This window comes from Canis lupus, chromosome 31, assembly GCF_011100685.1.
Source record: "Canis lupus familiaris isolate Mischka breed German Shepherd chromosome 31, alternate assembly UU_Cfam_GSD_1.0, whole genome shotgun sequence".
Lineage (NCBI taxonomy): Eukaryota > Metazoa > Chordata > Mammalia > Carnivora > Canidae > Canis > Canis lupus.
Window position 1 is genome coordinate 33,242,266 of NC_049252.1, and position 27,430 is coordinate 33,269,695.

The 27,430-nt window shown below is 40.4% G+C and overlaps 1 protein-coding gene across 1 annotated transcript in view; it reads right to left on the reverse strand.

Annotated features, from left to right (window-relative positions):
* The window catches only part of ERG (ETS transcription factor ERG), a 186,046-nt gene that overhangs the window by 107,134 nt on the left and 51,482 nt on the right, over positions 1-27,430 (reverse strand). The window lies entirely within an intron of this gene.

Below are 27,430 nucleotides of genomic sequence, written 5' to 3' on the forward strand. Positions count from 1 at the left end.
GAAAAGAGAAAAGGAAAGAAAAGGAAAAGAAAAAGAAAAAAGAAAGAAAAGAAGGAAAGAAAAGAAAAGAAAAGAAAAGAAAGAAAAGAAAAGAAAAGAAAAGAGAAAAGAAAAGAAAGAAACCCTGTTCTGGCTCAAAATCATAACCTTCAGGTTCTCAGCATCTACACGTCGAAGGGGGCGCTGATTTCCCCTCTTTTCATCTCTGAACAATGAACGAGATGGCAGGCTGATTAAAATTTTGTTTCCCTGAAAATTTCAAAGCACTGAGTTGTTTTATCTGGGCAGCTTCCACAAGGCTTCAAGAGTGCTGAGAAAAATGCTCTCGGCTGGCTCCACCAGGATTCCTTGCTTTTCTGCTCTCCTGAGAAGCATCAACCTTACATGTTAACCTCAGTACCCCAGTGAGCAGTGCTCCATTATGGATTCCCCAAAGAACAGCCTGAAACAGGATGAAGGCTTTGCTAACAAAAGAGCCCAGGGAGAAAGCACTGCCTAGGCCAACCTCACCCTCATCTCCTGGTTCCAACCCTGCCCCTTCCTTGTCCTCACCCAGAGACCCAATTCTTCATGGAGTCTCTGCTTTTAATTCCTTGGTTACTGCTTAATTCAGCTGAAATAGTGAAATCTCTTAACTGTTTATGCAGAAATAAATCTCCAATGTACAGAAACAAAATACAAAGGACTCCTAATATCCTCCACCCAGTTACTCCAATTGCTGGAAATTTACATCACTTGCTTTGTGCTCTCTTTCACTCTCTAATATTTATGAATAATGCATATATGTGTATATTCGTATATATCCTTTATTCCTTAATAAAAATATTGTTTTAGTAGAGACTAATTTCCCTGCTTGGATACTTATGAATAGAAAACCAGATGCTACTATTTGATCTACCTCCTGAAGATTCTATCCATATGTTTCATTGTGTCAAATTTTGAAAATGCACACAAATACAGAAAAGTGATCTTTATTAGATCACTTATGGGCTGTAATTCCCACAATTTTTTTAAAAGGCAAATCTTCCTCACTTCTAATGACAAGATTTCAGTTGATTCTTAGCATCTTCAAAGATAATCATTCCTGATCTCTAGAATGGCATAATAGCATCCAAGCCCAGTATTCTCTGAATATTTAATGCAAAGTTATTTTTTTACTTTGATTGGCTATTTATTAGCAGATGGCATATCTATTAACTAGAATATATTAATGCAGAAGCCATTTCCTAAACATTATCCTGGGGGAATCACCCAAAGATAAAGATCCCACTTTATCTTTCCCTTCACCCCTACCCCAAGCCTATACCTACAAATGGTCTCAGCACCAGGTCACTCAGCAGCCTAGTGACTGGGCAGCTTCTGACCAAGCACCACCCCTCCTGGGGGGAAGCCACCCTTTAGGTAGCCAGATAAATCCATGTCAGGGGCAATCTAGCAGAGGGGCACTGCCTAGGGACCATCCTGTCATGAGTCTGCAGGACAGGTTCCTTCTCTGCCCTCCCTGGGACATACAGTAAACACCACGCTGGCCCGGTATGGCCCCCTAGAGTCTGTGGTCATCAGACTCCCAGGAGTAAATTCTGCATTTCCATTTTTACTTACCCACCATGGACTCATTAGCTACAACTTATGAAAACCCTTTGTAAGCCTGTTCTTCTCTTGGTCCAAATGATAAAAAGGAAGTAATATAAAATTGACTACACATTGACTAAAACAATAAAAGGGACACTGTCATTTATTTGTCTTAAAACCACGTATTCCCGTTTTCTCAAGATTCAACAAATTCTCATCCTTGTTCTGTTAAGTAACTTCTCTGAGTGGGATATGCAAAGGAAGGTCAAGAGTTAAGATACTTTGGATGAGGGCAACATAGTTCTAAAAATGATATATGGGCACAGCAAAGAAATAAGGCCCATAATTTTAACTGGATACACAAAAGGTTTGCTCATCAATGTCTGATCGCTGTATTAAACATCCATACACTGGAATGCTCATTATCATTGAAAATATTGCAGGAAAATCAAGTAGTAGGTGAATTCTCAGTGATATGGAAAATTGTTACGATACTATGCCTGGTTAAGGTAAAAATCCAGTTATAAAGGAGAATTATATCAGAGAACCATTTTGTTAAAGGGAAAAAAGCAAGACAGAAATACTAGCAGGCTATATACTACAGTACTCATGGTAGAGAATCTTTCTTGTTTTCCCTCTTCCTTTGGCTCATCTAGATTTCCAAACATTTACAGTAAATAGAAATCAAATTTTTAAGATAAAAATTACATGAGTAACATAATGTTCTATGTTTTTGTAAATATCTGTGTCACACACAGCTCACAATACCCATGCTTCTTGAGCTCTATGTGTGTGTACCCAAAATTCACATTCCTTTTTATATCTCTAGCAGGAAGAGAATAGTTCCTTTTTTTTAATTAATTTTAGTAAAGAAACCCAGAAGATACTCATGTGTTTTGTCATGGTCATCTACCAACATATCAGTATTAATAAAGTGCCTTTTCCATGCCAGGCCCTCTGGCTAGCACTAGGAAACAAGGATGACAGGGCTCTGTCCAGCCACTGAGTGTCCTAGCATTCCGGAAGTCTGTGTTTGTTTACTTAAATTCCACCCACATAAAACTCCAGAGCCTGGAAGCAACCCATGAAATGCAAACTTTTTAAGAGTCAAACAATAGGACAAAGTGCTCTATATTGTCCCTAAAAGGACACATGAATCTTTAAATGTAAAATGTTTGGATTATTCATGAAAGCCCTGCACGGAGGATGTTCTAAGGATCCTTGCCAGGGACATGCCTGAGATTATAGATAAGGATCAAGCATCTGGAGCTGCCCCCACAATGCAAAACTGTATCACTCAGTGGAACTTTTCTATGTCAATTGGAGGATTTGCCTGAGAATATAATTCAGCATAAGGCACTCTTAGGCACCAAGGTCACTCTCATTATACACTGGTTAAGAACTGTTTTCCATTCAAAGCATGCTTCGTGAGCACAGTTTCACTCCACTGGATAAGACTCTGTGTGTGTGTGTGTGTGTGTGTGTGTGTGTGTGAGAGAGAGAGAGAGAGAGAGAGAGAAAGAGAGAGAGAGATGCCCTCCAGCAACACATTAAGAAATAATCCAATTACAATTTAAATAACTATTGTTTCAACACCTTCCCTAAGTGGTTAACATATTCTTCAGCATCTTGGTTGATTTGAACTAATCTAAACCAAGGAAATTGTTATCACATACTAAATCCTCAACTTCTCAACACCAAGTTGCAATTTCCTTAATTTTGAAGCATGCGTCAGTTCAGTTCCGCAGGCTCAAATGGAGCAATGATTTCAATGAACACAATTTCATAAGCATCGCATATATTCTCAAATTTTGACAACTTTGCTCTTACCTAACTCTGTATGCCTCTAAAAATGGAGGAGTATTAAAACCAGTATTAGGAACCCTAAATATGTCAATTTATTACTCAGGGCTAAAAAGAAAAGCTGAAAAAGAAAACCCTAAGAACAATTATTTTGCACAATAATTTAAAGGAACTTTTAAATTTCCTGTTTCAATGATCATGATTCTGTACACAATTTGTGAACCATTAAACGCATTAAGGTCTTCATCCATGTCACTAGGCATATATAGGCAGATGTGTTACAGTCTTTGGACTGCACGGGTCACCAAAAGGCATGGTCTACCTACAGGGCAGTCTAGCACCCATGCCACACAACTGATGGCCACCTTGTCTAGAGGCCGTCCTGCTCCTCTGCCCCTACTCAGATCTGGAGTACTATGTCCCAATTACTTCTCGGTAATCGAGAAGTTATCTTGAGTTGTATAAATTAACTTAGATTTTGATCTAGTTAGATTTTTAACTTTCTTAAGTATGTCAGGCTCACTTATAAGAGACTAGATATCAGCATTTATTTTTGTCTTGGTATTTCATAAACAACAGGCTACTTTTTTAAGAAAGATAAGAAGTAGCACTAGACTGTCCCCCAAATAATGGAAATTTACAGAGAAGCCTGCACTAGACAATTGCTCTTCCTGCTTTCAGAAAGTCTGTTCTGAGTCAGATTCAGATGGCCTTTCTTCCTATATCACTTAATACTTTTATATATTTGCTAATTTATTTATATCACAAATTGAATCAGAAATGAAGCCAAGGAACAGAACATTTGCCATAAATAATGCATTTACATTTGCAAGAGCAGAAGACAGCAACTTACATACTTAAGGGAGTCGTATGCCTACACTTAAAGGCAGGTGTGTGCAAGAGGGTGAGTCTGCATGGCTGTGGCACCTGCTACGCCGTATCCTCCTGGCACTGCACCGTCCCCCTGCATTGTACCCTCCATGCATTGTATGTACCTCTCTGCACCGTGTCCTTTCTCTGCAAACTGATGGAGAGGACCTTTCCACAGTGTCCAGTTCAAATGCAAGCAGGCCAGTTCTCTTCCAGTGGAGCCTGACAAACATCTGTTTAATCCACTTATATGTACTGAACTGAACTATGATGTCGGTTAATTCATAGTCTTCATTTGATCCCAATGCAAATCCCAGCACATATTTTGGGGAAAACTACAGTACTGGGGGACAAATGGAAATGCTCTTTCTAAATATATTATCAATGATAGGCCAGAAGACAAGCTGGGGTGTCTCTGTCTCCAGTGGACACATTTTTATCCTTTATTTACAGGCACAAAAATAATCCTGCCTCATGAATTTTAGGAGGCAACCACTTACTGGCCAAAGAACTTCACTGTTTTGTTGACTTGCTAGCTCGAATCCAGAAGCATTGCAGGGACTTTCCTTTCAACTGCTTGAACTATTGTCACTAGAGGGTGCTAAATGTCCCTTTAAAAGGCCCTTAAAGGGACTATGGGCATGGGTAATTTTTCACTTCACACTTTTTGAATTGGTATCATTATCCTACACACTCATCTCATTTTTATCCATTAAAATTAAAATCCAACATTCATAATGCAAAAAACTTTTTTGGAAAATTTACATTGTTCATCCATATAACGTAAGGAAATATACCCGGATAAGGAGCAGAGATAAATCACACAGATATGCATCTAAGACTAAAGGAATCACTTTTCTAAAGGGTGAGATTTGGCCATGGCAAATGTAGAATATTCTACACCACTATCAGTAATTCCAAACCATAAAAATATTCTACTTCCCAGTAATTCTAGATGGTTCAGTATGTTCCCCATGCAAGTCCCATCAAAAACAGGTCAATTTTGAGTGCAGCTGTTTTATGTGTAGTCAATTGCTGGTATCATGCAAGCACCTTGCCTAAAGTCAGATATCAAAAGATCCTTTCCAGAGATGAGAACTGCAGGAAGGATGTGGATTATATGATAATATGTCAGAGATACCTTACAGTACCTTTGATTTTCTTTCATTATAGTTTTGGGAATATGCTACATTTCACTTATGAAAAGGATATACAATGTTAAAATATATAAAATATATTAAACTTTAAAATAGAGGATATTCTTTAAAATAATCCAATTAATGTGGATACATGGACTTCTAGGTCATCTAAATGCTAAACACTTAAAACCAAACACAGTGCCTAGGAAACACTTGCAAAAAATTCAACTGATCTTGCAAACTTCCTCTTTTTTGTCCTCACTTGTACTTTATTTTATTTTGGGGAAGGAGGGAAGGAGGGGGAGAGAGAGAACCCCAGCAGGCTCCAAGCTCGGCACAATGCCAGACGCAGGGCTTGATCTGACAACCCCGAGACCACGGCCTGAAAGAAAACCAAGAGTCGGAGGTTTAACCCACTGAGCCGTCCAGGCGCCCCCTCCCTTGTGCTTTAAAATATCTGCAGTTTTTCCTTCTTCTCCTCTTCTACTTTGGGGCGTATACCAAAGAATAGCAAGGTCAGTGGGTGACAGCTGTTTATGTGCACAGCTGTCTGGAGGCGGGGCTGCGTGTGGCTAAGGCTCCCACCTCTGAAGAGGCCACAGTAACTGGTCGCCAGGGATGTGTTTTCCTCTGGGTCCACCAGGAGAGCAGAGGTTTATTTGCAATGCACTCTGCAGAAGGAGAATCAAGGCAGAGTTTCATCTGTCAGCCTGCAATTTTTTTTTCTTTCTTTTTTTTTAATGGAGGGTGGATTGCAACTTATTATCTTTTTTATTATTATTCATTCATGAGAGACACAGAGAGAGAGAGAGAGAGAGAGAGAGAGAGGGGCAGAGACACAGGAAGAGGGAAAAGCAGGCTCCAGGCAGGAAGCCCAACGTGGGACTCGATCCTGGGACTCCAGGGACTCCAGGATCACGCCCTGGGCTGAAGGCAGGTGCTAAACCACTGAGCCACCCGGGCTGCCCCTCAGCCTGCGACTTTTAAAGGGAAACACACTTCACCTTGGCATGTGAGAGGCACACAGCAGATGGACGAGGTGCGGAAAATGGGGGGGGGGGACCCTCTGCCCACCTCCCTGTGACACCACTCCAGACAGAGGCACTGTGAACGGAAGAGCACCTCCAGGCTCAGGGGGGTTGACATCCACACCATTCGGTTCCAATAACAAGCGCCTTAGCGGGGAAGTGCAGCATGGACGCACCGAGCTACTCCTGGATCACTGAGTGAGGCTGACACAAATGTGCTGGAGGGGAACCCAGGCGGTACCCCCCGCCGAGGGCACGAGTCCAGCGCAGCACCCTGCACATGCGCGCCCGTGCAACCGCGAAGGCAGCGATGAAGGCAGACAGATGATGATGGACAGAGTGACAGGTGCTGAGAGGCAGAGATAGAGAGGCTAGCCGGCTGTCCCACCGCCAGGCCCCGTCCCCTGAGGGTCCTGGCCACGTGACCTGGGGAACTTCGGGGGTGACTTTCTCGAGCAACACCCCCAGATGGAGCTCCGGGAAGTGAAGACGACCAACCAATGGTCTCTAAGAGTCCTCCCAAGTCTGTATGTTATGGGATCTCCCTCTCAATAAAGGAACTAACACCACCTGGCAGTGAAAGGATATTCAATAATAACAATAATAATAATAAATAATAATAATAATAATAATAATAATAAATACTGAGTAAATAAACAAGCAAATGAAGGAGTATGTGCCTTCTATTTTGCCTGCATCGTGATATACTTACAGCCAATTTGTCTGAATTTCAAGACAAATAATAGCTCTCCTTTTTATGCTCAGAGCCCTTGCAATTTTCCAAAGCAACTCTGGCTAAAATTATTTCCAGTTAAACTAGTTCAGCAACTGAGTTGATCCCACATGAGTGACAGATCCATTGCATTTCTAGACATTTGCCATAGCACTCCTGGCGACCATATTTCCAAGATAGCCCAATAAGATTTCCTATCAAATGTGCCCATCTAATAAGGTGACACTGACATTACTCCCACCAAAAGGTAGGGTCTGTGTCCCCACTCTTCGAAGCTGAAAAGATCTGTCACTACAGTGTAAGTTCAGCTATGTGCCTTCCAAGGTTGCCTGTGAAGACGATACAGGCAGCCTTGGATTTTTCTTGTCAAGAGCCACTCTTAAACCCCAGCCATCATAGTGAGAGAAAGCTCAAGGCACATGGAGAGGCCGCCTGTAGATATTTCAGTTCTGAGTTCCACTGAGCCAGCCGCCCCAGGCCCAGGGGTGCAAGTGGAGCAGACTTGCAGATGACGCCAGCCCCTGGCCACCATTTGACTGCAACCATCTAAGAGATCTTGGGTGAAAATGCCTGTCTTGACCTAGCCAGCTCCAGGAACCATGAAGAACATAAGTAATAAAATGGGCATTGTGATTCTAAGCCACCAAGTTCCAGAGCGATTTGTTATGCAGGGAAAGGTGACTGGAACACCCTGAGAAGTTTCCTTACTCAAAAAAGATTTTTGCAGCATGGTTAAAGCAGCAAATATTCTTCTTATGTGATTGTTCATCCATTCACCAAGATCTTTACTGGCATCGACTCTATGCTCAGCATTGTGTCAAGCACTGAAGATGTGGGAAAGATGAGAAGCGCTCTTCAGCCAAAAAAGCCTATTAGTTGGGGAGGAAAGATGCCAAAATTACAACAACAACATTTGACTCAAGAGAAAGGACAAAAGAGGCAGACGTTAGGTGTGCTTCCCTCCACTCTTCCCCCCACTTCCTCTCTGCCCCTTACAGGTCCACGTGCCTCAGGATCACCTGAGCTCACCAGACTAGGACCCCCTCGCTGCCCCACTGTGACTCCCCTACTCCGTCCCCACCCCAGCCTTCATCCTGCTGGTGCCCTGTTCCCATTTTCTGGAAGCATCTCTGCCCATCAACCTCAGGTTACTTTCCCAAGGAGACGTGGGAAAACTTTAATTTCCCCTCTGTGACTTCCCCAGAAATGGGACTGGTAAATGAGAAGCAGAGGGAGAAGGGTTCATTACCCTGAGTTACTAAAAAGAAAAGCCCCAGTGTTTGGGAGGTGTTATTATTTCCCTTGAAACATTAGCTCCTAGAAACCAGGGGCTCTGTCCCCCGTGCCGTCTCTCAGGCTTCCAGGATGCCACGGGGGCTCCCATCGGTCAGTCCTGCCCATAATGAGAGCCATCTGGAAGGCCGCACGGCGGGCCTGGCCACCCGCTGCACCAGAGCTCCTCTGCGGGCAGAGGTGAGACGCACAGGTACACACGGCGGGGCTCCGGTTTTCCAGAACCACAGTCCGAGGTGCTCCTTCCCCCAAAAAGCGCGTGAGAAAGCAGCAGTCCCCTGGAATTCTCCGCAAACATCTGTGAGGCTGCTGAAAAGGTAAGTTCTCTTGCTTTGAAACTCACACAGGAGTTCTTGCGGATGGGGCGCTGCTGTTCTGACCCCGGGCAGCCCGAGCGCCCGGACCTCACCTCCCAGACTTTGAGACATTTGGATGGGAGGCATTTGATTCCCTATTACTTAAAGCTGTTTCGAACTTTTCATCAGGAATGGAAACCATTAATGTGTCTCGCATGCCGCTCTGTTTTATGGAATTCTTGCACTGGGGAGCTCTTTTTATTTTATTATTTTCTTTAACGGCCAGAAACCTGGGAAGTTCACAAAGGAATTTTTCAACTGCCTGAAGTGACCCCTAACCTGAGAGGTTTTTGCCTAATCTGTAAATTGGAGTTAGAAGTACTGCAGTACCTTTGGAGTGGGGGGCTCTTTGTCTTTAAAAGAGCAGGGAAACCGCTAACAATGAGGCTATACATACCTTGGGCTTCTTTGTTAGTGACTCTAAACCAAAAGCAGATGTGAAGTATCAGCGGCCACCTTGTACTGACCCATGGAAGTTGAGGCTAATCCAGACCATTCTTAATAACTCAAAACTGCCACCCTTTAACTTTCTAATTTTTTTCTCACTTACAAGTGCAAAAAAGAATTGACAGTACGCATTATAGTCCATTTCCCTCTGAACACATACAGATTTTCCCCGATAGGAGCCAGGAGCAAAAGCTGTCCCCACTAAATTGTGCAGCTGTCAGCTAACCCGGTACCAGCTGAGGTGCTCATCGCCTTTAACAAACAGTATCTAGAAGGAGAGAATTTATGCTGAAAATTAGATGTTCCTGTTGTTACCTTTTTCCGAGAACCAGTAAGTGCAGAGTTAAGTGAATTATTAGACTGTAAGTTAGAAAACAGAGGTTTCATGGGAAAATCCAGCAATCCAAAATGTTTCCTTAACATTGAAAACTGAAACCCTTTTAATTTCCAACTATCTTCCTGAATTCAAGAGGAATGAATGTACATGAAGAAGAAAAATCAATAGACACAGAAGTGATTCATAACCCCCAAATGAAGAAATCAATCATTCTGCACTAAATTTGAACATTCTATCAATACTGTGTCTATTTACTAAATCCAAAAGGAACTCTTCTAACATAAAATCAAATACAAAATTGTTTCAGACACTGAATATTGTTTTTTGCCTGAAAGCAGACATAAGGTGGAATGGGTACCGATGCAAGGCTAGACACTGATTGATTTTAACACCTATCAATACAACAATTACATCGTCATGTGACACAGGACTTCCTCGTCTTACACTGAAATTAGATTGATGCATAGGTATAGCTGGAAAACAATAAGACATGATCATATTACCGTATTTCATTGACGTGAGACAGTGGATGGTAGGTGTAATGCACCATCTACTGCATCACTAGGAAAGAAAAAATAATTCTGCCAAACAAAATTAGTCACAATACTTTCTTACCCAACAGCTGTAAGACACATCCCAATTTCTGAAAATAAATATGTGCCTTAGAATAGATGAGATCGAGTCTACTTATGAAAAAACAAATCATGAAAGCACTAAAATGTCATTTTTCTTCTAAAATGTCATTTGGAACATACTGCAGGGGTTCTCAGCATTAGCACTGTCCACATTTTGAGCTGGACAATTCTTTGTTGTGGGGGACCATCCAGTTGAAGGACGTCTGCCAGCATCCCTGGCCTCTACCCATTAGCTGCTAGTAGCAACACCCCTACTCCCAGTTATAACATCCCCAACCATCTTCAGACACTGGAGGCAAAATCATGCCAGTTGAAAAACACTGGAACAAAGCAATTCAATTTGGTCAGCTTCGCAATATGATTTAGCCTGTGTATAAATGAAGAGTATCAGCCAAGTGAAGAATATTATGGGATGAGATGTATTGATCCAAAAAACCATTACATAAAAGACAGTTGCTGCTCATACAAGAGTGTGCACTGACCATCCCAACAGTCGCGATGTAAAAAAAACTTGGAAAAGTGCTCAACATCACTCATCATCAGGGAAATGCAAATCAAAAACACAGTGAGATATCACCACACACCTGCTAGGATGCCTGTTATCAAAAAGAGAGAATAAAAGTGCTGGCGAAGATGTGGAGAAAGGAAACCCCAATGTACTGCTGATGGAAATGTGAATTGGCATAGCCACTAAGGAAAACAGTATGGGAGCTTCTCGAAAAATTAAAAAATGATCTACCATATGATCCAGCAGTTCCACTTCTGGGTGTTCAACCCAAGGAAATGAAATAATTCTCTTGAGAAGGTATCTACACCCTCCCTCCATGTTCAATGCAGCGTTATTCACAATAGCCAAGATGTGGAAACCACCTGAGAGTCCATGGACAGATGAATGGATAAAGAAAAGGTAGTACATATATATAGTGAAATATTCTTCAAGCTATAAAAGATAAGGAAATCTTGCCATATGCAACAACATACATGGACCTTGAGGATATTATGTCAAGTGAACTAAGTCAGACAAAGAAAGACAAAAACTGTATGATCTGACTTACATGTGTAATATTCTTCAAAACCATAACTGAACCCATAGATATAGAGAACAGACTGGTAGTTGCCAGAGGCAAAAGAAAGATGAGCAAAATGGGTGAACTGGTCTAAAAGTATAAACCTCCAGATAGAAGATAAGTAAGTCCCAGGAGTATAGTGTACAGTATGGTGACTGCAGTCAACAACACTGTATTGTGTACTGGAAGGTTGCTAAAAGAGTAAATCTTAACGTTCTCATCACAAGAAGAAGAAATGTGTAACAATATGCGGTGATGTATGTTCACTAAACTTTTTGTGGCAATCATTTCATAATATAAACATCAAGTCTTGTCGTACACTAGAAACTAATACAACGTTATGTCAGCTATAACTCAATAAAAAAATGAAAAATCAGAATTTGGATAAAAAGCAAGTCACTATCACAAGATCTCACCACTTATAAACTACACAATAAATATTAAAAGAAATTTTTAAAAATCAAAATAAGGAAGCCATATCACAATATTTTGGGCCTATCCATATGACAAAAATGAAAAAAATTTCATTTTGGCAGCACTGGTAAGAATGTGAAGGATACACACTCTCATTCATGTATACTAGGAATGCAAATTAAGATCTTATCAGAAAATAATTTATCCTCTCACTCAGCAATTTCAATTCTGGAAATCCACCTTTTAGAAATGCTTTCAATAAACAAATACATGGGTAAGAATATTCGCTCTAGCAATTTTTAACTAGTAGTAAAACATGAGAACAAGTTGAATACCTATCAATCAGAGACTAGATAAACATATTACACAGTATTAAGAAGGACAAATCTAAATTTATCACATAAAAAAATATTCAAGGTATATTAACTTCAAAAAATTACCAGATATAGGGCACCTGGATGGTTTAGAGAGTTAAGTATCCAACTCTTGATCTCAGCGCAGGTCTTGATCTCAGGGTCGTGAGTTCAAGCCCCATGTTGGGCTCCATGCTGGGATGGAGCCTACTTTAAGAAAAACATTAATAAGATAATAAGACTTATTAATACAAGCTTTTTGAGAAAAATGAAATTTTACTTGTGTTCCACATAATTAGCATGTGTTCAAATGGTAGGAAAAAGTGGCAAAATCTTTCAGGAACAAAATTTTAAAACTTGGGTAAAGGATTTGGTTCAACACAAAAGAAACTATAGGCTAAGATTATTCTGAAAAAAAATGTGTCAGAGTGAGGAAATATCTTGACGTCTACAGAAAGATATTTGTTGTTGATTCATGTGGGCAATGAGGACTCACAAGAATAATCCAAAGGAACCTGACATAAAATGCTTCTGATTAGAACACATTGTATGACATTATGTGAAGAGATGCCTGTAGAAATTACATGTATCTTAATTCTCACTTGAACCAGGTTTGGTTCTGCAAATAAAAAGGAGTAAATATGAGACAGATTAGACAATTACGTTACTATTTCTGTAGCTAATACCTCACAGTAAAGAGGCAAAGTTATTAATCTTAAGAAGTTAGAAAAATCCAAAGAAAAAAGGAGGAAAATAACAAAGATATGAGTAAAATAAAATTAGAGAATGACCATATAATGGAGGAGATTAACAAAGTCAGATCTTTGAAAAGATCAGTTATTTAAAATCCCTTAAGTATTAAATGACAAAGAGAGAAGGTAAAAATAGCCTACAAGAATGAAAAAGGAGCCCTTACTACAGATTGTACAGACATTAGAAGGATTATAAAGAACATTATAGACAATTTCCTATTAATAGATATGAAAGTTTAGATGAAATTGATAAAATCTTTGAAAAATATAATTTACCAAAACTGCCAAAGAAAAAAACACAAGATCTGAAGTCCTGTAAATATTAAAGACATTGATTAAATCATCTAAAGCATTCCCAAAAGAAAACCAGAGAAATGAGAAAGGAACATTCCAGGCCCAGACTGACTTAACAGCAAATTCTAACATCATTCAAACAACTAATGCTAATCTTATACAAACTGCACTAGATAATAGAAAAAAGGAAAATCTGACTCAAAATGTGACTAAGACATTATGAGAGAGAAAAATTACAGGCTGATTTCACACATAAAAGCAGATGCAAAATAAACTGAACAAAAATCTCAGAAATCTAAATCCAACAGTATATGAGACATAAAAATATATACTATGATGAAGTTGAGTTTATTCGAAGAATGTAGGGTTATTTTAATCAATGTAAATATCAAAGTTAAATTGTAAAGGAGAAAAGTCATATGATAATCTCAAATAAAAGAGGGGAAAGCATTTAATAAAATTCAATATTGATTCATGATAAAAAAAATTCTTAGTAAATTACAAATAAAAGGGAACTTTGTCAGTCTCATAAATGGCATCTATGAAACCTTACAGTAAGCCACACACTTTAATGATGAAACAAAAATTTAATCCTAAAAAAAAATTAATCCTAGGAGAAAAGACAAAGAGGCTCACTGTCACCACACCTGCTGCAAATTGTACTGGAAGTCCCAGTCAGTCCATAAGGTAAAAAAATGAAGTAAAATGCCAAGAGATTAGGGGAAAAAATAGATAAGACCTTAACTCTTTGCAGATAGAGTTTTTTATCTAAAAAATCCAAGAGAATTTAAAAATACATCATTAGAATTAAGTTTGGAAAGCTTGCTGGCCATAGGCCAATACAGAAAACTTAATTTTATTTTTATATATCAGCATTAATAGAAAATAAAATTTTAAACAGTACTATTTTCATTAACATCAAAAATACCTTAAAATATGGTAATAAATTAAGTATAAGAATGCAGGACTTCTACACAGAGAACTACAAAATATAATTGAAAGAAGGGTCAAATAAATGGATAACCATACCATATTCATGGATTGAAAGACTTAATACTATAAAGATATCAGTTCTCTTCAAATTGATTAAGAAGAGATTCAATGTATATCTAATCAAAATTGCAACAAGATTTTTGCAGAACTTGAAAAATTGATTCCAAAATGTATGTAGAAATGCAGTGGGTCAAAACTAGAATAGATGCTCTTAAAAAAAGGTGAGGTAGAGTCACTGGGGTGGCTCAGTTGGTAAAGTGTCTGCCTTTAGCTCAGGTCACAGGATCCCAGGGTCCTGGGATTGAGCCCTGTGTGGGGCTCCCTGCTCAATAGATAGTCTGCTTCTCTCTTTCCCTCTGCTTGTTGCTGCCCTGCTTGTTACACACACACTCTCTCTCTAATAATTAAATAAAATCTTAAAAAAAAAAAGGTAAGGCAGGACAACTTATTCTATCAAACATAATTACCAAGGCACAGTCATTAGGTCAGAGTGGTATTCATGGAAGTATGGATGAACTGAACCAACAGAAAAGAGAAGATAGCCCAGAGACAGATTTATACACATATGAACATGCTTGTTCATGACAAAGGTTGTATGCAAAGCAATGTAGAAGAAAGGAATCTCTACAAAATGGAACAGAGAAATGGGATATCCATATGGGAAAAAGGAACTTGACAACTAACTCATACCATCAAAAATCAATCAAAAGTCAAAAATCAATTCCAGGCTAATTGTAAATATAAATGTGAGGCAAAATAATTAGGTTTCTAGAACATAATATAAAAGGATAGCTTCATGACTTTGGGATGGGGAAGATTTTAAAAATAAGGCACAAAAACATTAACTATAAAGGGCAAGACTGATAAATTGAACTCCATTAATTATTAAGAAAAAATTAAGAAATTATTTTCATCAAAAGATACCACTAAGAGAATTAAAAAAGCATCAATGAAAAAAAAAAAGCATCAATGGAGTGAAAGATTATATTCATAACTCATCTAACCCTCTATTCACATTCAGAATATGTAAACAACACTGGTAAATCAGTAAGAAGACACACAACTCAGTGGAAACACAGGGAAGAAAACCTGACAGTCATTCATAAGAAAAGGGTAAGTGTCCATTGAAAGATGAATGGATAAAGAAGATGTGGTTTATGTATACAATGGAATATTACTCAACCATTAGAAGTGACAAATACCCACTTGCTTCGACGTGGATGCAACTGGAGGGTATTATGCTGAGTGAAATAAGTCAATCGGAGAAGGACAAACATTATATGGTCTCATTCATTTGGGGAATATAAAAAGTAGTGAAAAGGAATAAAGGGGAAAGGAGAAAAAATGAGGGGGAAATATCAGAAAGGGAGACAGAACATGAGATACTCCTAACTCTGGGAAACGAACTAGGGGTGGTGGAAGGGAAGGTGGGCGGGGTTGGGGGTGACTGGGTGACGGGCACAGAGGGGGCACTTGAGGGGATGAGCACTGGGTGTTATTCTATACATTGGCAAATTGAACACCAATAAAAAATAAACTTATAAAAAAAAAGGGTAAGCAGATTGGAGAAATAGAGAAAATGCAGCACACCTCTATCATTAAACCTTGCAACTCCACTATGTAATAAATCTGCAATGAAATGGATGCATATGAGCACCAAGAAAACATGTACAGTAATGTTCTCAGCAGCTTTATCTGCTGTAGCCAAACGCTGGGGACTTCTCAAAAGCCCTTCAGTAGTAGCATGAATCACCAAGTGTGGCACATTTGTATATTGGGTACTCCACGGCAAATAAAATGAAGAAACCGCACCACATTGTGGATCAATCTCACACATGTAACAGTGAGTGGAGCCAGCCATTCCACAAAGGAATACACTACACAATTACTTTTATATAAAGATCACAATGGAGGCAAAACTCCACTATAGCGACTAGGTATGCACATTAGGTGAGAAAACCACAGAGCATGGCAAAGAGGCAATGATCAAAAAATTAAGATGATATTTACCTTAGAGGGAGGTGGGGAGGAGTAAGTCTAGGGGAGGGGCCCGGGTGAGGGGAGGTCTATTCCTGTATTATAATTAATCACAGCATACATGTATTTTTCAGGTACTTTTCTCTGTTATGTTTTGAAATTTTAAAAGATTAATGAAAAGGTGTGTGTGACCATGAAATATTAGATGTTAGGCACCCATTCTCTTGTTCTCACAGATAAACATTGTATCTGGCTTCATGGGCAAGATATAAATCAGGACAGAGACCCTGATCTGGGAGAAAGGAACGATCAAGAAACGCTTTGCCATCCAATTAGCTTCCAAATAAGAGAAACTCAGATCAGGTCACAGAAAGCATTTTGTGTAAAATACCTTTTACATAATCCATCCCTCAGAAGGAGGAAGGAAGGAAGGAAGGAAGGAAGGAAGGAAGGAAGGAAGGAAGGAAGGAAGTGGGGGGAAGAGAGAGAAAGGGAGAGAGAGAGAAAAGGAGAGGAGAGGGAGTGAGGGAGAAAGGAAGGAGGAAAAGAAAAAGCTCCAGGGCTACATTTTCTCTTCAAGCCAGCAGATCAAAACTTTTCACTTGAGGAATACTTTTACAGGCAGCCAAAAGAAACGTGGGATCTGGCAATGGAGAAGAGGTAGTCTTGCCTTGCACTAATGTATCAGTTCCACTTTTCCAGGTGGGAGGAAATGGGGAGCATCACAAATACTTCTCATGACCCTCACCACCCAGTGACGAAGATCACCTCCTCCCTCCATGAGGGCCCCCACCCAGGAGGTGGTGTTAATTTAAAACCCACGCAACAAATCAGAGCCATTTATAGATGCAGAGGAGCAGCCCTCCAAGTGAAGGACCAGCTAGCTCAGTATTCCTGAGCCAGGCAGAAGCTTGGCACATCAGAGCAACAGACAGAGTTTACTGAAGCACCATGAGCCAGGGCAGGGTAATTTCATCCTGCATCTGTAGGGTGGGCAAAAGCCAGATCATACTCAGGGGTTTGGGCTTATCCCCAGTATGGCAGCAAGCCACTGGGGCTGGAGAACAAATAGACACTGTATAATCCGGCTCACGTGAACAAAGGTTTGTCAGCGTGCACAGAGGGAAGCTGGGAGAACCCAACTAAGATGCCATTGCACCTCCCAGGTAAGGGATGAGGGGCTAGGAGCTGTTGGTCGTTGTTTTGATGTTATATCTGGCCTTAGCAACTGGGAAGATAGTGTTTGCACTTCAGAGATGCGAGGAACTTGGAAAATTCAAGTTTAGGGAGGGCGGATCAGGATTTGTACTTAAAGTTGGAGGAGCTTATAAACATGGTTATGAATAAGATGGGAAAAGGTTATAAACAGGGAGGTAAGATTGTGAATCATCAAAACACATGTGCTCAGATCACATTTTTTAGAGGTGGAGAGGTGAATTCCACAAACAAGAGGTGATCAAAGCTGCATCTTGAGCTTCTCTATCACTTAGATGCTGAAGAGAGAAAAGAAGAGCCCGCCTATGACCTCAGGGCAGTGCAGGACCTGGAGGCAGCCGTGCTGAGTGCCCATTGGAGATTTGTGGTCACAGATTTAAATACCAGCCAGCACAGTTCTGTATGTTTTCTCAGGCAACATTCAGCAGCTCAAAGTGCAGCTACTATATGTGGAGCCAAAGCCTGAGCCAATCATCACAAAACCTTAATAGGTATGTCTATTATTAGCAAGATTTTATACCTGAATGTATGGAGGATAGAGAGGTTAAGTAACTTGCCCAAGGTCCCTGCCGGTGACCCAGTAGGAGATGGTTATAAAGACAGAGGTGAGAACAGGAATCCATTACTTTGAAGCAAACTGTTTCTAACTCCACACTTCACATCCTTAAACACCATTATGATGCTACCTCTACAGGAAATAAGAAGATACCCTGGGGCAAAAGAAGCTTATAAAAGAGAAAACTTACAAAAAGACACAAGGTGGAATTTAAATTAAGAACAATACTCAGGGTTCCTGGGAAGGGTATCATCCATGTAAATACAATGTGGTACATCACGGTGTGATGATTAAAATGAGGGGGAAAAAAAACAATACAAAAGTAGTTCACTTGACTTGCTTTTAAGGATCCATAATTCAGGTCTTGAATTTTGGAAACTAAAATAAAATAGTCAGCAACTTAAGAATGAAAGAATTTGCAGCCCAAATTAGGCACAAGGAGGATAGAGCACCTCTGAGCAGGCGTGAAAAATCTAATCTTGGAATTCTCAAGCGAATGGGCTTAACTTGACAACTGTGATCATCATAAGTTTGATCAGATAAGCATATGCCAATCCTGACACACTTACTTGTGATATTCTTGATCACATATTGAGAATTTATGGTCTGAATATTAAAAACACGATGTAAGGTGCACCTGGGTGGCTCAATCGGTTAAACCTCTGCCTTCGGCTCAGGTCACAGTCCTGGGGTCCTGGGATTGAGCTCCACATCCTGCCAAGCAGGGAGCCCACTTCTCCCTTTCCCTCTGCCCCTCCCCCTGCTTGTGTGCGCTCTCTTTCTAAAATAAAAATAAGTAAAAATAAAAATAAAAATATGATTGGAGGGATCCCTGGGTGGCGCAGCGGTTTGGCGCCTGCCTTTGGCCCAGGGCGCGATCCTGGAGACCCGGGATCGAATCCCACGTCGGGCTCTCGGTGCATGGAGCCTGCTTCTCCCTCTGCCTGTGTCTCTGCCTCTCTCTCTCTCCTCTCTGTGTATTCTCATGAATAAATAAATAAAATCTTAAAAAAAAATATGATTGGAACTCTGCTATCTCTAGGTAAAGATAATAATTAGTTCTCTGGTCAGTTCAAGTTCTCAAAGTGAAGGGTGATAATTTGTGTTTTGTGCAATAATTACAAATAGTACCAGATGAAAACTAAGAGTTTTCTCTTACAGAAAGAACTGCTTAAATCTATACCTATACCTAGAGTAGCATTAACAATGTTCCATAATAAGTGGTCTCCTCCCTATGAATAAGTTGCAGGGGGGAAATAAAAAGATTTCCTTTTAAGAAGAGGTATACAGGGGTGGTCTGTTTTATACATAAATTTTGGCCAAATATAGTTAATTAAATTAAAATATATAAAATAAGATTTGTACTTTCCCTAAAATGTGAGGAAAGATTTACTTCTGAAATAATGGTTTTTACAAAATATGCATTTTTGGTTTCCTTTTTCTTATTGTATCTATAAATTTACTAATAAAAGGTTTTGTCTTGATTTACTAACATTTGAAAAGATGGATTATATTGGTATGGAAAGAAAAGGATGTCATAAATTAAAAATCCATACATGAACTGTATTTTCTTACTTGCAATATGACAAATGATTGTGTAGAGTTACAATCAATAAAAGCTATTTGAAAGTTATAGAATGGATTTGGCCATAACTGCTCTACTAGCAATGTTAAAATACTCCAACTCTTCTTAATTATCAGTTTATGGTGTGGATCGAGCATGTCAAAATATTTAATTTTAAGCAAGCAATTATCTACATGTGGCTTCCCATTTCAATGCAAAAGTTCGATCAAATATTTCCTGGGTATTTATCAAAGTTCAATAAAGGTCCTGTCTCATAAATCAATTTCAGACCAGACAAAAGGAATAAGCAAATTCTTGTTTATTTCAGTATTTTCTAAACCAATCCCAAAGACAGCTGCTATTTTCATGTGACTTTTCAGTAGAAACCTGAGCAATCTCGCCCTGACAATATCTTTAGATACGATATGATGGAAATAAAACAAAAAAGAAGGCATAAGCTCTATTAAACTATTTCTCTTGGACATAAAATATGTTTGGGGAAGAAATGAGTTGTTCCATATGAGCTAGGGTAGTTATTTCTTACGTGGGAGCAACTTTGGCTCTGCAAAATGTTTTATCAAAGGAGGCTTTGTGTCCGGGTGAGACTAGTTTTCCACTCAAAATCATTTCATTAAATGCCATTGGATCATACGCTTCTAGGTTCCCTCTCTGAAATATGGCCTATACAGTTCTTTAAAAAAACACATAAGTTGGGGGGAGAGGTGGAATGCTAAAATAATATGGGTTAATATTTATATCCTGCTTATGTTTTCTAAGTATCTCCTGCCTGGGCATTCAATATTTTTAAATAAATTATCCAATCATTGGTTGTCTATCATGGATAACAATCTATTATGTTAAACCTGTACCTTTTCATAGAATCAAAACAGTGGTGTTATTGTTGATACATCTTTTAGAACACCAAGTCTATACATATAATAAACATTCCAATGAGCGTCTGTCACTGCCATTCCTCCAGAAATACTCACAAAAAAATAATAAATTCTAAGAAAAATACTTTCTCTTGTCTACTTCGTCTGGAGAGTGATGTTGGTTGTAATAGCGACATACGCCACTAATTTATCATATACTGGGAATCACAGTAAATGCTTTATATACACTAATGATCTGAGTTCACTCTTGCCATAATCCTATGAATTGTGTGCTATTCTTCCCATTTTACAGATGAATCAACTGAGGCTTAGACAGGCTAAGTCCTTCATCTAAAGTCAGAAGCTTGCTCTGAGCAGGAATCTGGTGGTCATCCTGACCTGCCCCTCTGAGCTTCCATCCCTGGTTAGTCTACTGGGTCTGATCCTCACGCGACTCATTACTGTAATTCTCAATAAAATCCCAGTTACCCATGTGGAATACCCATCTACATCTAGCCCAATTTGCTACTGGATTTCAGTGTTTTTTCATATGAAAACCATCAATAGCAGGAGGGGCCTGAATCTGGTTTCGAAAACACAATTTGAAAGGAATTCACTCTGAAAGCTCCAAGAAGCCCAGTGATCTCTGACCAGCACCCTGGAAAGGCTCCTCAGATACCTTCACTCTCCTCTGGTTGCCTCCATCCATCTAAAAATACACATCTGGCTCCTCCTGCTCACAAACAGAAACAGAGAGTTCCAGTATCCAAAGGCAAGGCTGCTCTTTTAAGAGGCACTTTGTTTTTGTAGGTGTTCAAGGATTTGGAATCAAAGCAGCAGAATTATTAAAATTAATCCAATTTTCTTTCATTTATTTTGTTAGTTCATACCTCTAAAAGATATATTTTGGAAGGCACCGTTCAACCCGACCATTTACAAATCAAAGCTTTCTCTGGAATCCCAGAGACCTAATCCAAGCTAGACAGCGACACTCTGCCAGCTTCTGAGCCCTCCCCACTGGAAGGAATATGGAATGCGTTATTTGATTTGTGCTCACATTTAATTATAGTGTCAAAAATCTAACTTAAATGGCTTTAATCACCTGCCAAAACTATGAGTCTTTCTGGCTTGAACTTCTACAAACAAAGAATAAATTCAAATATGTCACAAAGTGGCAGCACCTCGTTGGCCACCGGACGAGGAAGGGCAACCACTGCTCTCTGGGAAGAAAGTCAATGTCTTCATATACATGACTCTTTGCCGGTTGTTTTCAAGTGATTAAACAGAACAGACATGAAGCTGAATGAGCTACCAGCACCAATATCCCACAGCCTCAGCCACCCCAATTGGCAGCACCTGAACAGAGCTACTGCTGGCTTTCCCCTGCTCCATTTTGGAGCACTTTTCGAAACATCATTGCGTGTCTAAAATATATGAAGCAAAAAGATCCTTGATAGATAACAGAATGTTCTGCTATCAGAAACTCCAAATTCCAGGAGGGAGGATAAGAAGTTACATTTTCTTGGGTGAGAGGAACCACTTGGCTGAGGATCCCCCTAGAGACAAGGAACTCCAGAGCCAGAAACAGTGTCCTTTATTTTGGAAATATTTAAAAGTCTTGAAGGAGAGATGTCAACCTCAGCACTTCTGGAAATAACTTCTGCCTCTTCTGTTTGAAATCCTTTCCTAAAGAAAATACAGAACTGGCGCAAAACACAAGAGCCCATGCTAATTCCAAACAATGAGACCCACAGTCACAAATGAAGGCTCAGTCGCAGAAGCTACACATACTGCTTTCCACTAAGCCACGATCAGAAGGAGTAGAGAATTAATAGCGCTTGTAATCATAGCAAAAGTTCAGAAATTAATGTTAAAAACTAAGACAGAAATTTATTTCAGATATTCTAAGAAAATGGGTAAAGATGACCCAGGGGGATGGTCAAAAGCCATCTCTCCTGGTGTGATGTGGATGAAGGTCATGGGCAGTGAAGGTGACCCCGCTCACATCACCTTCCTGGCACCTGTTTTGCCACCTGGCCTCTGGCATTCACACTTTCTGCTCCCTGCCCACATTCTCCGTGAAAGGCCATGTTCATGCTCATGGTGGCCCCTGCCTCTTAGACTGCTGCCGTCCACGGCTGCCCAAGCTCTGACCCTCCTCGGACTGGATCTGGATCTGTGCATCCAAATGCCTGCCAGACGGCTCAGCCGGAGGAACCCTCGCACATCAGTGAAACATGATCCCCACGGAGAGGAGAGCGGCTCTGTCCACAAGTGCTTTCCCTCAATGCTTTCCCCCACCCCGCGGTCCCCAAACCAAGATAAAGGAGCCGGTTGTTATGAGTCATCTCGCTACCTCATCCCCTCCAAGCAATCCTGCCCCAAGACCCCGCTGACTTTGCCTCCTAACTGTTGCTACTTCACTGACTTTTCACGGGGGAGCAGAGGCGTAACTGTATCCGTGGAAAAACGAATGCCCACGCACCTCCGCCAGCGCGCTGGAACTGGCAAAGAAGAAGAGAAAGCAAGCCTGAAGTCTCACGGTCTTCGCCAGTCCTTCTGGCGATCACATCTTGGGTTGAGATATGGGTCTGTGGATATGAAAAGGTAGACTGGAAGCCAAAGGAGCCAGCCAGGGGTGTGAGCCAAACATTCAGCTCATATTTTCCTTAAGGCATGAGATCAAGAGAGATACAGGAAGATTCCATCTCTTGACTATAACAGTGTTTAGATGACAGCGGGGAAAACAGTAACTCTCCACTGGAGGGCAGGAGCTCAGAGACACCTGGGCTGTACGAGGAGTCTTGAAGAAGAGGACTGAAGTTCACTGATGCGGCCTGTTGCACACCCAGTTCTGGGGAACGCAAGGACACTCTCTTCTCTGCCTGTGGAAGCAGCGTAACTCATGAATGGACCAAATTCCCTGGAAGCAGGAAGCTCGAGCCAGAGGCGATTAAGAAAGAGCTGCAACCACCTCTGCACCTCTCTCTCACTGAAGTCCATCTGTAAAATGTTTTGCTAGATAAATTACGTGTATCTACTATAATGTGGATCACAATGCTGTCTGTGATGGCAAAAATCTGGAAACTACCTCGAAGAGTCAAAGCAAGACTCTAAGAATATATTGGGAGACTTTACGATGTCACCGGAGACTGTGTCAAGGCAGAAAAAGATACTCATAATTATACTGACAAATAGAGCAAGTAATAAAACTCCAAGTGAACGATTTTTAATTTTAGTAATTTAAATCATGTTCGTTTTAAGTTTTAAAATAATTTGTTATTTCATACATAAGTATAGAACTGAATTAAAATAAATTGACATGTTAACAAAAAGACTAATACCTAAAAATATCAATAGATATTCCTTCCATGTGATGGGACCAAAGAGGATTTCTCTTTTTCCTAATTGTATTTACTAAAATATCTACTGTTTATTAACTTTGTACTAGAAAGATTACTTTAAAAAAGATTTTAGGGATCCCTGGGTGGCACAGCGGTTTAGCGCCTGCCTTTGGCCCAGGGCGCGATCCTGGAGACCCAGGATCGAATCCCATGTCGGGCTCCTGGTGCATGGAGCCTGCTTCTCCCTCTGCCTATGTCTCTGCCTCTCTCTCTCTGTGTGTGACTATCATAAATAAATAAAAATTAAAAAAAAAGATTTTATTTATTTATTTGAGATAGAGAGCAGAGAGAGAGAGAAAGAGAGAGCGCGCATGAGCAGGGGGAGGCACAGAGGGAGAGGGAGAAGCAGACTCCTGCTGAGCAGGGAGCTGCATGTGGGACTCGATCCCAGAACCCTGGGATCATGATCTGAGCCGAAAGCAGATGCTTAACCAACTGAGCCACCCAGGTGCCCCTTGAAATGTTATTTTTTTTTAAAAGCATGAGTATATTAATATTATTAGGACATGTGAAGGCACAAAATCAAGCCGCAAAAAACATAAAGAATTGGAAAATTATGTGACGTAGTCTGAGTGTAGCCATGGTAATCGAGAAAAATCCTAGTTCTGAGCACCTTATTAGACGGTGACTTAGGGAGTTCTCACCATCTACCAGAAGTCCACCAGTGAGATAAAGCGAGCAGAGTCCCCAATAGGAAGAAACACATGGCCTATCCCACCCTGGCCTGTAGTGAAACTCAAGACCACCAGATTAAACTGAAATTGTGGGAAGAAATTTCCACCTGGCCTGGGGGCAAGCATGTGGGATAGTCCTGGAAGGCCAGAGCTACCACAAGGGTGGACTGCAAACCAGCAGTGTTTCCTCCACTGGGGGGTCTGTTAGAAAAGAAATGCTCAGGCCCCCTCCCCAGACCCATGGAATCAGAACTTCTGAGGCAGATCTGGGAATCACGTCTGACATCCAGTTTGGAAACCCTAGTGACAGGTAATTCCCCGCTGCTTGGCGCTCAGTGAATGCTGAGCGATGCCTGGCTTTATAATCCCTACATCATTCCTTAGAATATAAACCAGCCAGTGTGTTGGCGCCAGTGATGACAAACGGGACTGCAGTAACAAGGAGTGTCTGAAGAGGACACTGACTGTAAGGCAACACATGATGGTTCTGGCTTCTTCTCTTGTGAGTGGAGCCCCACCCCTACTTCTCTAGGAGGGATGTTAAAAGGAGGAACTTTCTAGAGAAAGTAAGATCTGTCAAAGACCAGAGGACAATGGAATAGGATGGGAATGGCCCTACCTGAGAAAGCTCTGAGGTCAAAGGTTACTCAACGGTTACCCCGATAAAACCTGAATGTGACCACAGTAACGTGTGATTTTATAGAATTTTCTTCTGTAAGCATAGTCTCCTGGTATATTAAGTGACTTCACTTCCAGTAGGGTTGTGTGTCAGTCTCCTGGGGTGGCCCTAACAAAGTAGCCCAGACAGGTGGTTTAAGCAACAGGAATGTCCTACAGTTCTGGAGGCCAGAAGTCTGAGCAGGAGGTCAGCAGGTCCTAAGGGCTGTCAGAGAGAGTCTGCTCCAGGCCTCTCTCCTGGCTTCTGGGGATGCTGGGAATTTTTGATGCTCCTTGGCTTGTAGATGAATCACCTGGATCTCCATATTCATGTTCAGGTGGAGTTCCCCCTGTGTTGTGTGTACATGTGTGTGTGCATGCATCTGATCATCTGTCTTCCGATTTCCCCTTTGATACAGACACCAGTCCTCTGGATTAGGGCCCACCCTCTTCCAAAATGACCTCATCTTAACTTAATTACATATGCTGTGACCCTATTTCTAAACAAGATCACATTCTGATGCACAGAAGAGTTAGGTTCTAACATGCAAATTTCATGAGGACATAATTCAACCCAAAAGAGGCTGTTTGGTATCACGTACAAGGAAGCTGGAATAAACTTTTCAAAAATAACTGTTTATTTAGAGTTCAGTATAATTAATATGTGAATATCCTTCCTGGCAAGATTTAGCTAAAATATTCAGCTGCACTTACAGTACCAGGATATTAGCATTAATAATAGAATGGTCTTTTTTAATACCATGTCGCTGTTCCAGTTAAAACTCGTAACAAACATTTTTAGGTATAAGGGAAATAAGGAAATCACTGTCAACCTTTTGAATTATTTCCTTTCAGATATCTTTCCAAGTGTACGTTTACAAATAGCAGTGTGTAACATTTTTTGCCAAAAATAATGGGACTTTCTACATACATCATTTCAAAATCTGCTTTTTTCCACTAATTATATTATGGCTATCTTTCCATGTGCATACACAGAGCTTTACCTCAATATTTTAGTGGCTGCCAAGGACTCCCTTGTGTGACTGGGTCGGGGTTACCCCTTATTTGGTCTTCCTACATGTTAGATGTTAGGCACAAGATCACCTCTGTGCCTTTGTCCTTGTTCCTTATACTGAGAATGAATCTTCCTCCATTCATCCATATGCCCGCCTCCCCTCACCTTCTACATGTGTTTGCTCAGACTGTGCCTTCTCTACAGCCTTGCTACCACTTTATGAAAAACCCCAACTCTCTTTCCCATACTTCCTGTCCTTCTCTGCCCAATTTTTCCTCATCTCACTCAACACCTTCCATGTATTTTACTTAATTACCTTGGGAACTGCCTCCCCCGTCGGAATGAAGGCTCTCCGTGGAAAGGGATTTCTGCCACTTGGGCAGCTTTAGCCCTGGGCCAAAAGCAGTGCTCAGCACGGCTCATGAACTCAAATAAAAAGTGTTCAGTGATGGAACCACTTTTCTATTAGTAGAAAATCAGGTCACTTCCGATATTCCAATATTAAAAACAAAGATCTTCTTAAACTCGTCCAGTTATTTAGTTAGGGGGAAAATCTAGAAATACCATTAACTCAAAGGGTACAAATGTTTTAAAAGTGCCAAATTTATACCTCACACTGTATTATCAAGCTTATAAGTTATAAATTGTAATTATAAATTAAATTGTAAATTATAAATTGTTTTTAGATACATTATCACATTTATATCACTTAATAATCTAACAGTAGCTAATGGCATAGTAATTCATCCTAAAGCCCATCTAAGTCCTGAGGCTAGACCATTTAATTGAAACATCCTCATCTGGAGTTCACTAAGGGAAAATTGGGTGTTAAGTTTTGATCCAAAAGATGGATGAATTTGAAATTAAAAGTTGAGCACTTGGGGGATCCCTGGGTGGCTCAGCGTTTTAGCACCTGCCTTTGACCCAGGGCACGATCCGGGAGTCCCGGGATCGAGTCCCGCGTCGGGCTCCTGGCATGGAGCCTGCTTCACCCTCCTCCTGTGTCTCTGCCTCTCTCTCTCTCTCTCTCTCTCTCTCTCTCTATCATAAATAAAAAAATAAATCTTTAAATAAAAAAATTTAAAAAAAGATTTAGATATGATATTCCTTTAAAAAAAACATTGAGCACTTTTTACAAGATTTGGGACTAATCAGTTAGACATGGTTTAAAACTTCTAAATTAAAAAAAATCTTTCTAGGGTTTAATCATATGTCACATAAACAGAGGCATGAGTAGGTCATGGTTAGAATCCCGTGACTAGGGGGCCCTTGCTTCTCCTCTGCTACAGACAAGCCAGTGTCTGTGACATTCAGATCTTAGTTGGAAATTAGCCTTAAAATCTTCAGTTGCCTGAGTTTGTTTATGAAATGAGCTACTTGTAGGCAATTATTAAGAAATTCACTATGCTT